Below are 15113 nucleotides of genomic sequence, written 5' to 3'. Positions count from 1 at the left end.
CGATGTGCTTTGGTTGGTTCATCCTCTTTTGTATGATAACTTCCCTGTTTTTAACCCGGCTGGGTATTTCTGGATGCTTTCTAATTAAAGCACGTTCTGAAGAAAGTGAATGTATTGTGATGTGGGACGTACTTTGTGATTGCCCACATTTCTAATTCAAGCCTAATTATTTTTAGGTTCACGCACTCTCTCTTATAACTGGAGCCTCCTGGCCCATTATATACTGTAGACGGTGCCACGCGATCCGGTGTGGTGTTTTAGGTAATGTGGTGTGACTGTTACAGCCTTATTAAGGAGTAACATGTGATCTTCCCCATACTGAATAGTCTGTTTTGACTCATAGGTGCCCTCCTCCACTACCCTGGCATCCCACCCCCACTTGTCCTGATGAAGACCCCGTAGTAGGGCAGGAATCAGCCTACGCCTCTGGGGTCGAAACTTCGACACGCCCTTTCTTCGTTCCTACCCATCAACAACAGATCATTATTTGGCTGTGTTATTTTGTAATTGGGATAGGAATATTAAATGTATGAAATATCTTAATGACAATGTATATATGTCAGTGTGGTACTGAACTCTAAATGTACATGAGACCACTTGTAATTTACTTTGAAACTTATCTAATTTCTGCACTATCCTGATCACAGTCCCATCTCTCACCTGTCCTTCCTTTCTCACGCCCCTCTTTTCTTGGGCAATAAGAATAAGTCTATTACTGTTTTTGTTGAATGCATTGACAACTGATCTGCAATTGAGGATGTGTATTAAATAACATCTCTCAGAGTAATTTGTCCGGAAAGTTTCTTTAAAATATACTTATTTCATGCGAATTGTGATTGCGTATCTCTAATATTGTTTCAACTGGGACCCCTTTATATATAACAAAAAAATTGTCCACCAACTCAGCACAGCCCCCGAGGGGCTCATGGGCTCTGTCTGCAAAGGCATGGCCCCTCCCACCCCCAACAGAGCATGCACAGAGGGCAGCAGGCACTTGGATGTCCAGTGGAAGTCTGGTGTTCCTGGTCAGCTGGGCTCTTGAGAGGTGCAGGGTTTCTTAGTTTTTGATGGTGCTGAAGCTTAACTGGAGGCTCACCAACTATCCATTGGATTCACTTATTCTGCCCTTGGACAACTGGAGCTCTTTTCACGAGTGGGCATGGCAGGTACAGTCCTCTTTGCGGGTCCTGTGGGTGCAGCAGGTGCAGTTCATTCTTTGGGGCAGCCTTTCTTTGCTGCGTCCAGGGAACAGCAGAGTCCTTCTTCTGTCTTCTTTCCAGTCCAGCAGTGATTTGAGGACTGAGTGCTAAGGGTACAACGTTTATGCTATCTTCATGTTTGTGGGAATGGCGGTCTAACTAGCAATGTGGGAAAAGTTCCCACGGGGGAACCCTTTACACTTTACATTACTTCCTGTGCGTTCGCCAAAAACAATCCCAGAGTACCCTTCTCTGCTTGAATCAAGAAGGCTCAGGTGTGTGGAGCCCTGGGCAGACCCCTAGGGTGCACCCGACATAATGAGCTGCTCCTCCTGGAAAACTGGTTCTACAATGGGATTTCCCCCCTCTGGAGGAGATGGCAGACTGTCTGTCTACACAAAGGAGCAGGTAGGCTAAGGTGTGATTGCCATTTACTTCACTGAGGCAATAGCCTCTAGGAGGCTGGGCCATCTGTTGTCTCCACCCAGTAGTCATCCTGCTGGGGGAGGTCACACCTCCTCCCATCAACAGTTCTTTTTAGTCCCTCTTCCTGGGAGTGCTTAACACTTCCTAGCAGAGGGGCAGCCTGTTGTGCCGGTGGACAACATCTGCGGACAATCGGGAAGAACTACCATAGCTGCGGGCAACAAAGTGGTGTCTTTCTAAAGTCACCTTTGCCTTAAAAGTTCCTTTAAATCTAACTTAAGCAATAAGTCGGGATTAATGAAATAATTTATTTGATGCCCTGATAAACACCATGTTCAAGTGGCCCCATATGGAAGTTATCACTCAGCATGTGGGCTAGTGGTACTCCATTTAAGTCAATGGAGCAACCGGCCTTGCTACATTAAAAATAAATATTGCGAGTTTTTAGTGTCAAGAATTGTAAGATGTAAATTCTATATATCCGTCTTTTTAATATTAGCACCCTTCCTTATGGCTTATAAGGCCTTCCTTTCGGTTGACTTACAGATATTAAAAAGGAATGTTTAGACTAGGAAAAAAAATTTATTTTGCCATGTTGAGTTGGCAGTTTGGAAGCTGACTGACTAGCCTGCGATGACAGACTTAGAGCCATGTTTTCCCTTTGTCGCAACAGTAGAAGCACAACAAGTGCTGCAGTCCATAGTGGAGTGGTGTGGCTCACTGGTTAGAGGCGGCAGACCCGGAAGCAGAGGACGGCACGGGACCAGGGTTCAATTCCCGACGTGGCAGGGTCGTGGACCAGGGTCAGCAGACTCGATAATTCTCACCTCGGTGCCTACTCTAACCAGGGATCACACTCGGCAACTCTGGGCATTAGCTTGCCTCATCTCCACAACGGCCCCCCACATATGCCGGGGATGCCTGGTTTCACCTTGGAGATACCCAGTAGGGACCATCTCAGAGGGAAAGCAAGGACGGGTTCTCCAGCGGTCTATTGCGCAGAGATACTCCTTCGGGAGTCGATTCCAGCACGTTAGAAACCCGCAATTAAATAGTTGACTCTTCACTTACTAGTCCTGAGTACTTCTTAGACCACATACTAAGGACTTATAGGTAAATTAAACAAGCCAATCAGGTATTAGCCAATTGTACACCTACTTTGGGAGTCAGAGCACATGGACTGGTGCCTGGATAGCAAGGTCTAGTGCAGTACAGAGTAAAAAAACAGCAGGATCAGTCTAAAAACTTGAGGGTGATCATACAAAAGATGCACTTTTCTACAATGGACACTCCGTATGCCACTGTTCTAATGGCTTAGCTGGTTTTCCTTATTATAATTTGTGCCTCTAGCTCTCACATATCCTCACCCATCGCACCACAAGTCACTGTGTCTGATAACATGTTAAGCACAGCTCTTTTATTATCATTTTAGACATGACAACACTTCCTATATAGGGTGAAAACAAAAAAAACATAGTCCCAATTACACACGCTGTAGTGAGTTATACATGCAGGTAAGCGCAGTAGTGCCCCATTGAGGGGTAGTAAGCGCTATATGTAGGAAGCTGCCTCTGTATATACTATACCAAAGTTAGGTATAGTGTGTACAGAGTCCAGTGGAACCCCAAAGGTAGGCAGAGGTAAAAGTAGATAGCACCTTACTCTCTATTTGTGGTAGTGTGGGCGAGCAGTAAGGCTTTATCGAAGGGTAGTGTTAAGAATTTGTTGTACACACTCAATCAGCAAATGATATCACACACTCAAAGACTGAACTTCAGACCAACTGGTTTTGTAAATAAATATTCTTTTAGATATTTTATTTCCTAGAACCAAGCAAGCCTGGCACAGGTAAGCGATAAGTACTTTGCAGTAATAATACAGTTTGTAAACAGTTTGGATTGCAGTTGTATATATACTTTGGTCTGATTACAGTAGAACTATTTATTGGGGGCTCTTACGAATTATGATCGCTGCCTGTTGACCAGATTACATTTAGATCTATTTCATCTCCTGCTTGCTGTACCAAGGGGCAGCAGGAAAGGCCAACACTTAGCACCCTGTGGTTGCGACGGGATGTCCCCACAGGATATTTTACACTTCATGTTTTTATGTAAGTTTTATGATGTCCCCCGGAAATACCTTTTAATTCCTGTTTTAAAAAATATGAATTTCATACAGGCTCGGACAGCTCTCCTGTTTCTTCAGTTATTTAGGGAAGATTGTGTCCCTTTTATTGTTGGTTTTTTAAAGTCTGCAATCAAGTCTAGGGTCTGCTATGATTAACTGTTTTTATATTTATGTTTTGATTTTAAACTTGTAAATGAGAAATGCGAGTACAACCATTTGTATAATGGCTGCTAATGATTATATGTTCCCTGTTTTATTTATGTCTAAATTTGTATCATGAGGTTGTGTTTCAGTATACTTTTATGGTTTTTAATTGTGAAAAACCGAATAAAGTCTTTTTTGATTGATTTGATTTGATACAGTAGAACTACTAATAATGCAATGCTTTGAAATATTGTACATATACTTTGAATTGGCTCTTTAGTAGAATGGCAAAAGCGTTTTGTTTATTTTGTTAGAGTTTTAGAGACTTTTATAGATTTTCCAACTCCACACGTAGAAACCTTTCAATGTTATCCTATGGAGGAAAATAGGGTTATCGGTTCAAAGGTAAGTATTCGGTTGTGGGAGTTGGGACTCTGGGGTTAGACTCAGGGGTCGCCCAGGGACAGGGATGCACTCTCGTTAGCTCTCTTAGCTCTCTTAGCACTCTCTTAGCTGCACTACGGTAGCCAGGTGCAAAGTGCTGAGCCCCAATGTTATACAATGGGCGATAGGGGGCCTCAGGTTGGTGACAGCTTACGAGCAGGCCACAAGGATGTGGGAGGAAAGCTCCTGGACTTGAGCTCAGGGCAAATGGGGGTTCAAGCCAGCACAAAAGTTGCACCCTCAGTGGCACAGGGGCAGCCGGGTGCAGAGTGCTGTTTTGGCATTGGGCCAATAGGGAGTCTCCAGTTTGCAAATACACTGAAGGCTTGGGGGACGAAGGTTTTCTGGGTGCGACCACCATGTGGAGAGGTAAGTTGGCATGCTGGGGGTTGGCTAGACACCATCCGTTGGGCCACCCAAGGCCTTGGGATGTCGGGTGCATAGGTATCTTTTAGGGTCTGTACTTTTTACCAGCTCCTGGTTGTAGTTGCAGGGACCTTCCGGATTGAGGCTGCAGGCTTTGGCTGGAGGCTTGAGGCAGGTCAGGGATCACCGGATCTCGGGTCAGGATCATGAGAGAACTCTTTGTGGTGTTGGGCCACTGGAACTCGGGCCGTGGGCGTTGGGTACAGAGTGGTGCAGACTCGCGGATCATGCCAGAGCTGGAGTCTGTTGGTGAACAAATCCGGGAGACAGAGTCTTTTCTTTTGAAGGCAGGGCAGGTCCTTGGGGTTCTTGAGGCTGCTGACTGCAGGAGACACAGGAGTTATGCTTCTGCAGGTTCGAGGTGGGGATAGGCCGGTAGGGTTGGGGCCAAGTCAGTGGGCGTCCTCCTCTTCTTAGCGTTGGCACAGTTGTTCGGTCTTGTCTGAGGAAGCAAGTTTCAGGGGTGTCCCTAAGTACTAGATTTAGGGGCATTACAGGTAGGTAAAAGGTTGGAACAAATGGGTCCCTTCCCTGGGGTGGGTACATCCCCTTTTGTGCCACCCTCCAGCGGCAGGGGGTATAAGCCTCACCCTGGTTGGCTGGGTTCCCTCATCTGCAAGATGGCGGTGACTGAGTTGCGCTTCACCTTGCCTCCCCCACCTGAGGGGTGGGGGAGGCAGAGATGGGCACACCGCTCTTCTTCACTTGGATTTCCTGCCGGTTCTCCCGCCCAAAGTGGGGGTCAGAACCAGTGGCGACCAGTTGCTGGAAGCAGAAAAAAGCCTGGGAAGCTCACAAAGGCGGCAAGCCTTTGAAGCCTCCCCTTCGTGGACCCCGCCCATCCTGGGAGAGGAGGCTTGGCACCTCGTCCCAGGATGTGCATTATTTCAGACCCCCGAGAGCAGCAGGCTCTCGCCCCAGGGGTCAAGAAACATGTCTGGTGGTGGCAGCCGAAACAGGGCCGGCTCTAGGCTCATGGTGGCCCTGTGCAGGGAGCGTAGGTGGGGGCCCCCGGAAGAGGGGGTCCGGACCGTAGTAGGGCTAAGATAGACGGCCCTGGGACCCAAACTGCTGGCTGGCTAAGCAAGTGAAACTGAAAACAACAAATCTGCCATTATTTGAAAAGAAGTGAGTCGCCGGCTCCGCCGTCACTGTTATTTCTCACTCAGCGTATCCCTAGCACAGCATGCTCTCACTCGCAGGGGAGTAGCTAGAGCTTGTGGTGCCCGGGGCTATCCCTCTGAGTGCCGCCCCTGGGGGGGTCAGAGGGGGGGGTAGTACCGTCGCTAATAGTTACCTCGATCATTCAAGGTGCATGCACATACATGACACAGTCCAGGTCTACACAGTTGTGAATACACAGGTGACCGGCCGTACAAGGGAGAACACACAGACTGCCATCCTGCAGAATTTCAGGAAGGGCCTAAAAACATGGTTATTTGATTAACGTCCCTCATCAGCAGCACCGCCCCCACCCCCCAGCGCCTAGATACCCCGACAGGTGATAAGTAGGGCTATGCAAATCCTGTTTGTCAGTGGCATAATAGGGCTGGGACGGACTAATAGTCGAGTTGGGAACAAAAGCAGGTGACAGGTCATGTGCGTGCAGCACGCACTTTCAAATTGCCAGGGCCGCGCGCGCGGCACTGGTGGCCCGTTGTGGACGCAGCGGCCCTTATAATTTATTTGGGGACACTGTGTCCCCAAGTAAATTATAACAGCCGCAACGGGCCACCAGCATAGCTGCCAAGGTTTCAGACTGCTATGTGTGACATTTTCATAATGTCAGTGTTTTTATGAATGACATTTCAATGACTATGAGTGACACTATCTCCTTCACCACTGACCAGTGTCACCCGACCATCACCGGCGCGGCCCAAACATAGCTGCCAAGTTTTCAGTATGCACAAGAAAAATTTCTGTTTTCAGGACAGGTATAAGTGATTTTCACATCTCCTGTGTAACACCTTCAGTGATACTTTATAAGGAGCAGTGGTTTAAGAAAATGTAAGGTACAAAACAAAACATTTTTTTAGTAAGTGGTGTAGTAACTGGATTAAATACACCACAGTACACGTCACAAGCCTGGACTGGGGCTGTTGACAGATTGGGCAGGTCAAGGTCACACTCAAACGCTTGTGCGGTCTCCTGACCGAAAAAGGCCCGGGATCGGGAGAATGGACAAGCACTGTACCCCCTTTCCTGAAACTATGTGATCAGAGGGCAAGAGCTGTGAAGCGTTTTTTTTTTTACAACAATCTCAGGTAAGTAATCTGTGGGGGTTTAGGAAGGCATACCAACACCCTCGACCATGACCCTCCCTACAACACTGTAAGGGTCGGGTCAGATGGTACAAAGTCTGCTGATGGCGGCGCTGAAAAGAAAAACAAAGATGCCGCCCGGCGTCATTCTGTCTGTGGGGCCAATCTGCGAAGTGTGTGACAATGGTGGTAGGTAGTTAACGCTGACAAAGACGGTGGCAAGTGGCTGAAACAACTGTCTACTTACAGTGATGGTTTGCAGCCGGAAGCGCTATTGGCACGTCGATGACTCGCACTGCAAGGGGGCTGCTGGGTGCTCATGACGCCACGAGTGAGCCCCCCAAGGAATCTGCCTTAGACTTCAGTCCAGGCTGCTGCTGTCCTCCTGGCAGTCCGGCCGGCGCTGTAAATCCTCAGTGAGGCCGGACAGTCATGGCTCTTCATTAACCCGCCCACTGCACTTATTCCCTCTGCCGGCTCAGACATTGACTAAAGAAGGGATGCAGCGGTGGCCCTCATTATAATGACCTACATTCAGAGTGTAATTTAAACAAACACATTAAGATTACCAAATATAAAGCACGAGTCACTCAGTGAGTGTCCTATGTCATCGCCAGTTTTGTGAAATTAATTCACTGGGTCACTCTCGGCTCCTTGCCGGTCTGGGCTGACAACTGACAAGTAGTTATGAATTGTGAAGGCGGCCCGCCCGGGGTTATTGCGGCACCGCAGATCCAAGACTGTCAGCACTGTGCACCTGGCGAGGACTGACTCAGATGGATTGAGTCCCCCGCCGTTCTGCATCACTTCCTCTTCCTCTGGATGAACGGGCGGTCACATCCGGATTATAATCCGTGTGACACAGTGATTGCCAGTATCCACTGCCGAGAGGGCAGGCTCCGCTCCCCCTCCCCCGGGTAATTGCCAACAGTTAGTGTGTGCAAACCACGCAGGGCGCTGCTATAGCAGCCTTGAGCCAGGCACGACACATTACAGCCGGGTAGAATTGCAAAACGCAGATCATGGCTCTTTAGTTTAACTGCTTATTAACTCAACCCGGCAAACAGCTGCTGCGTGGCGGCCCCTGGAGTTTGGCGGCCCTGTGCAGGTGCACACTTTGCACATGCCTAGGGCCGGCCCTGGCCGAAAGCAACCACTCAGCCTCAACATTAGTGGTAGGTCATTTTTAGGGGTCCTCTCTAAGATGCCCTCTGTGTGCATTTTTCATTAAATCTCACACTGGCATCAGTGTGGGTTTGATGTGCTGATACGTTTGATACTAAATTTCTCAGTTTTCAGTGCAGCCATTATGGTACTTTGGAGTTAGTAATGACAAACTCCCAGCACCATATACTCTTAATGGCAACACTGCACTTACAATGTTTAAGAATTGACTTAGACACTGTAGGGGTACAGGGCTCATGCACCTGTACCCTCACCACTGGTATAGTGCACCTAGCTAGAAGGGTGGCTGATCTATGCCAGGGCAGTGGGTTGTAGGCATGGCACACTGGGATGTGTGCCATGTCGACTCTTTACGCTGTACTGCACCAAAACACCCAGCCTGCAAATGCGGTGTGTGAGTGTAAAGGTACAGGCGTTTAAAGGTGGCACAATAAGTGCTGCAGCCCTTAGAGGCCTTCCCTGGTCACAGTGCCCTGGGTACCTGTGGTTGCATTTACCAGGGACTGACCGTTGGCCAGAGGTGCCAATTGGGTTTGGTCTCCAATGCAGATTCAGGGAAAGAACATAGACCCTTGGTACCTGATTGGCAGGAGCCCAGGTTACACTCAGTCAAAGTACATCAGCAGTTCCGCAAAAAGTGGTGGCAACCATGCAGAAGGAAGGCACTTTCTCACACTATACAAATGCTACAATACAATATAATTCATGGCCACCCCTCTCAACCACTAAAAGATCATGGAAAGAGGGGTTGAGGGTAACTGTGTGTAAAGTAGTCTTTCCACCCCACAACAGCAACTACCAATAGCACGGAAGGAGGGAATCAGAGACACTGTGTATAAATAATTTGTGTGCAGCCTTCCGACCCCCAAAAGACAACGGAAAGAGGAGCTGAGAGTTATTGGAGTCTGTTCACAAAGGTAAATTTACACGTATGAATTTACTCATGTGCACATCTACTCTTGCAACTCGGTGCGCATCCCCACATTTGTGATATTCACCATTTTCAAGTGTAGATTTACACCTAAATGTAGACTTGCATCTATTTGCCACCTCAGTTCAGGGGGTGGAGATATCCAAGACTGAATTTATGAGTGTTAAGTTACTACTAGTAACTTTTCACTTGTAAGTGATGATCACCACCACCGGGTAGCGATCTCCCTGTGGAAAAGTATAGGGAAAATTGCTAAAGTTTCCTATTATTATAAACGTTATTAAACATATTTAAAAATAAAACATAAATGTAAATAATAATTAGAATACTTATAACATAGATCCAATATAATACATTGTTACAGCACATTAAACTGTTTAATGGAAAAAAATACCGAACCTCAGTGACTTTTTATTTTAATTTTAATGTGGGCCTTATTATGATTACGCCACAGTAGTAGTGCGGGCACCGTCGCACCAGCTGTGCGACCGCCCTATTACGACTTGAGCAGTCGGACCACATTGGCGATGTTGTGGCAGTCTTGAGACTGCAATTTGGAAACTTAAAGGAGCCTGCACTCCAGGGCCCTTTAAGTGTCCAAATGTATTTAGTAACACATTTCGGCGTCTGCCTTTCTCAAACCTAAACGTGCCCCATCATCAATCAACACAAATACTTTTGCACCAGTGACAGTGAAGGCGTATAAAAATGAATGGCAGAAAAACATGTTCTCATACCTCCATTTTGAAAGAGGTAGATTGCTAGATCAACATCATTTAATTCAATGTCGTTCTGTCAAGCCATCAAGATGGTATTCATATCTGTGCATATTATTGCAAATATATCATGATTCTGCAAATCACTTCTATGACTCTTCCTTAAAATAGATGGTAATACAATTTGAAACTAAAATTATATATTACATCGATGTTGCAGTCAGCCAATGGATTCTAAAAATAGAAACCACTGATGTTTATAGACCGTGAACTATACCTAAAATGCAAAGAGTGCATATTTAAAGTGTATTAAGGGTATCCAAAGATTGAACAAACATGATTCATATTCATTAATGACAATTATACAAATTCATATGTTTATCAGTGTAATATGCTACCTTTTGTGCAATTTGGATTCAAATTAATATAATGTACACACACATTGTCAGTATGCTTTACTACGACTAAATATAGCTTATTGCATTGTTATCCAAGTGGATTTTGGTTGCTAATAATAGCCATGCTAATGCCATGCAAATGATGCATAATATCCATGTTACTCCAGTATCCATACATATTCAAAGAGAAGTCTCCAAAGTAACATGTCAGCTTACCCTGAGCATCAATATTCATCTCAATGACTCAATATAAACAACATTATATAGGCAACAGTGACAATAAACCCCAACTAAATCTGTAATCATTCTGTTGTTGGTATAACGTCCCATCCTGGAACTAGATGCTACAATCTTATTTTAAACTATACGTGAAACCGTCATGAGTTAATCTCAGCATGAAAGGATATGGTGACAATGAGCCAGTTTCAATCATGCAATTATAGGAACACCGCCAACTCTTCATCAATGTTATGCCCATGAGGATACTTGGTGTTGAGATACAAACTATATATGATTTCTAGCCGTCTCAATATTTCACAATCCTCTCTCATGTTGCTGAACCCTATCAAAAGCTAAAAATTTCATCAGGTCAGGGTTTCGAATGTGACGTTCTTTAAAAGCCTGACTATTGGATGCTAAGCTCCAGCTTCGGGCTGCAGAAATTGCTCGCAGAGGCTGCATAGGGCTTTTTGGGGAAGGCAGAGGCTGGTCTTCAAATGGTTTGATGCCTGCAGCCATAAGAAAGCTCTTTATTTGTTTTCGAGCTGGGAGGAGGGGAACTGTTGTGGAAAAATGAAGATGGCTGTAGCCATGATAGCCTTGATGCGAGAAACGCCTGGGACTCACTGAAGTACAGCAAGGGAATTGTAGGAAGCTGAGATGTGCACTATAGGTCCCAGCTCCAAGAACGAAGCCCCACAGATGAGGAGGGCAGTCGACAGTGGAATTGAAATGGTGAGACCGGTGAGGTACCAGAGACTGGGGAGGCAGTGACTTGAAGAATACACTGCTGGGATTGTTTTGGCCTGGGGCCTCACCACAGCCTAGAGTGAAACAAAGGGAGAGGAGAACGCTTGAGTGAAAGGCGAATGGCAGGGCTATCATGAAATCCCTCCTGCATAGGTAAATGCCATTGTTCAGAGACAGTTGTCCACCAGCGAAGCGGCAGCTGCTGGAGCAGAGTGAAGACACTGTGCACAATCAGTGAGTAGTGGAGGGGGTGCTGTAGGTGTCTCTGTGGGCTTCCTGCTCCCCAGCCTCTCCCCCTACTTCAATGGATGACGGCCCTTCGGAGACAGTCCCTCTGAACTTGATGATAGTGCTCCCCCACCCTGACCTATGGATTTATGCCCAGATCTCTGTACTGGGGTGAATGTATGACATTGTTCTGCATTCTGTACATCAACTGTGGTTTTTGCATTTGTCACCCCGAGTTCGATGGGTATGCTCAGACGTGAGTCCCATGCACTCCACACCACTGGATTCAAGCAAGCCGGGCTGAAGCAGGGTTGAATCCAGAAACCGGTCCTCGGAAGCTTGATTCCGGTCCAGGGAAGGCATGGCTTGGCAGTTCGGGCTGGACTGTTCCCATGAGGCACAGGGTCAGACTGATTAGCATATGGCCATGCCTGAACTGGGGTGGTGTGGAGTGCAATAAAACGATGGATTTAGGCCCAGATCTCTGTACTGGGGTGAATGTATGACATTGTTCTGTATTCTGTCCATCAACTGTGGTTTTTAGGTCTCGCCTCTCAATGCGCATGCGCATTGAGCGGAGGGAAACTATAGGGGCTTAAACAAGGTTTAACTAGACTGGCGATTTGATGCTGTGCCCGTGCGCTTTTAGGTCAATGCGCAAGCGCATTGACCTAAAATGCAGATGCACATCATCAAATCGCCATCTGTTCCCCAGCAGCACTCCTCCCACTCCTTTGAAGTGAAGCTTAGCTTCACTTCAAAGGCCCCTGCTGCCTCACACTATTCACGGCCGCCAGGCCGTGTCTCTCCCTCATCGCTGCACTCCCCGCTCCACCCCCTACTGCAGCCGTGTCGCATTTCTCCTCCCCCCTCCCCACAGCAATGCCCTCCGTCTTGTTATTTGTTGCAGCTTTATATAGCACCAAATCGATCCAAAGGTATTGTACACTGGTCCCTCTCACCCACTTCTTGTGGCGAGGTTAATGCATACTCGAGTTGTATTTTGGTGTGGTTACTTTCAAACTTTCCCCCGTCCCATTGCTGTTTTCAATGCCATCATCCAACTTCCCATTATTGTTTTAAACCCCTCACCCCGCCACTATTTCCAGTTCTCTCCCACCATCCCTCTATGGCTTTCTCAATTCACCCCCACCCCTCCTGCTGTTGCTTTTAAATCCCCAAAACCCTCCAGTTGTTTCTGTCAGACCTTCCACTCCTACCTTGCCAGAAAAAACATCACCCGCTAGCCATCCCACCAGATTGCCTTTGACAATGCTTTTTTACTTAGATTTCTGCTGTGCTGCGCTTGGGCAGCATGCATTTCTGAGAGTGACAGTCCAGCAACTAGCCCAGAGCGTGCTCGGGGTAAATAAATACAAGTAAGAGTTAGAGTCCTAAACAGCACAGACAGTGTGACTGACTCGAGACGGGATGCTGCAGTTCCTCAATGCCGCTGTCTGTCAGACCAGAACATGTGCGCATGGGACAGCAATGCACCGGACTTGTTCATATAGCTCTTTGCCACCGTCCCATATCTTTGTAAACCGGCTTTGCTGCATGAAGTGACTGTTCTGCATGCCGAAACCTAAAACCCACGTGCCTTTATTATTTATCGCTCTCTCTCCTTTATTGTTATTTATCTCTCCCTCCCTCTCGTTTCTTATTTATCTCTCTCTCTCCTTTATTGTTATTCATATATCTCTCTCTCTCTCTCCTTTATTGTTATTGATTTGGACTGATCAAAGTGAACAACACTGCTGGAGTCCTGCTCACACGTTGTCATTGGTGCCTGAATCTTGTTTCCCGTGGGTCTCAGCCGGTCGGTCATCCCTTTGTTTTGAATCTGTGCTTTATACATATGGATATTGACAAAAGGGGAGGTTCACAATAGGCTGCAGCATCACAGTCATGTGTGTTGTCTTATTTTGGGTAATTACAACATGACTGTGGGCTCCGTCACTGCTCACGCGTCCACATAGCAAGACTAATAAGCATTTGCAATCCAATAGGTCTCGTTTTGCTTTGAAGCCAACTGCACCTCCCCTCTCTCTCACGGCCGCCAGGTCGTGTTATTTTGCTCGCATTTCTCCTCCCCAGCCGCCAGCACCTCCCCTCTCTCTCACGGCTGCCAGGCCATGTTATTTTTTCAGCCTCCCCTTTTTTTTCAGCCCCTGTTGTGCCGCCCGACTTGTTTCTGTTTGTTTTCGCACCTCCCCTCTCTCTCACGGCTGCCAGGCCGTGTCTTCCTTTATTTCGAATTACCTGATAACAACGTTCATTTTCTTTCTTTTTAGCATCACATGGCAGTCTGAAAATAGATTTCTTAATCAGTGTTGCATTCCAAATGCTATAGTTGTCACATTAGCGAAAGTTATAACTATTGGCATTGTAAATGACAAAGCTATCAATTTAGCTGTTTTAAAAACCAACACATAAATAAAATATTTGTCATTTACAAGACCAATAGCTCCAACTTTACTAATGCGAGACCTATTGCATTTCCAATGCTTGTTGCATTTGTCACCCCGAGTGGGATGGGTATGCTCAGACGTGAGTCCCATGCACTCCACACCACTGGATTCAAGCAAGCCGGGCTGAAGACGGCTGGAATGCCAGAAACCGGTCCTCGGAAGCTTGATTCCGGTCCAGGGAAAATTGCAAAAAACACAGTTGATGGACAGAATGTAGAACAATGTCATACATTCACCCCAGTACAAGGATCTGGGCCTAAATCCATCGTTTTTTTGCACTCCACACCACCCTGGGTTAGACATTGGCTATATGCAAATCAGCTCTGACCCTGTGCCTCATGGGAACAGTCCAGTCCGAACTACCAAGCCATGTCTTTCCCAGACCGGAATCAAGCATCCAAGGACCGGTTTCTGGCTATCAGCCTTCATCAGCCTGGATAGCTTGACTCCAGTGGTGTGGAGAGCCTGGGACTCACGTCTGAGCATACTCAGCACACTCGGGGTGAAAATTGCAAAAAACACAGTTGATGGACAGAATGTAGAACAATGTCATACATTCACCCCAGTATAAGGATCTGGGCCTAAATCCATCGTTTTTTTGCACTCCACACCACCCTGGGTTAGACACTGGCTATATGCAAATCAGCTCTGACCCTGTGCCTCATGGGAACAGTCCAGTCCGAACTACCAAGCCATGTCTTTCCCAGACCGGAATCAAGCATCCAAGGACCGGTTTCTGGCTATCAGCCTTCATCAGCCTGGATAGCTTGACTCCAGTGGTGTGGAGAGCCTGGGACTCACGTCTGAGCATACCCAGCACACTCGGGGTGAAAATTGCAAAAAACACAGTTGATGGACAGAATGTAGAACAATGTCATACATTCACCCCAGCACAAGGATCTGGGCCTAAATCCATCGTTGTTTTGCACTCCACACCACCCTGGGTTAGACACTGGCTATATGCAAATCAGCTCTGACCCTGTGCCTCATGGGAACAGTCCAGTCCGAACTACCAAGCCATGTCTTTCCCAGACCGGAATCAAGCATCCAAGGACCGGTTTCTGGCTATCAGCCTTCATCAGCCTGGATAGCTTGACTCCAGTGGTGTGGAGAGCCTGGGACTCACGTCTGAGCATACCCAGCACACTCGGGGTGAAAATTGCAAAAAACACAGTTGATGGACAGAAT

The sequence above is a fragment of the Lissotriton vulgaris genome, chromosome 1_1 (assembly GCF_964263255.1).
Source record: "Lissotriton vulgaris chromosome 1_1, aLisVul1.2, whole genome shotgun sequence".
Lineage (NCBI taxonomy): Eukaryota > Metazoa > Chordata > Amphibia > Caudata > Salamandridae > Lissotriton > Lissotriton vulgaris.
This window is presented reverse-complemented; position numbering follows the sequence as displayed.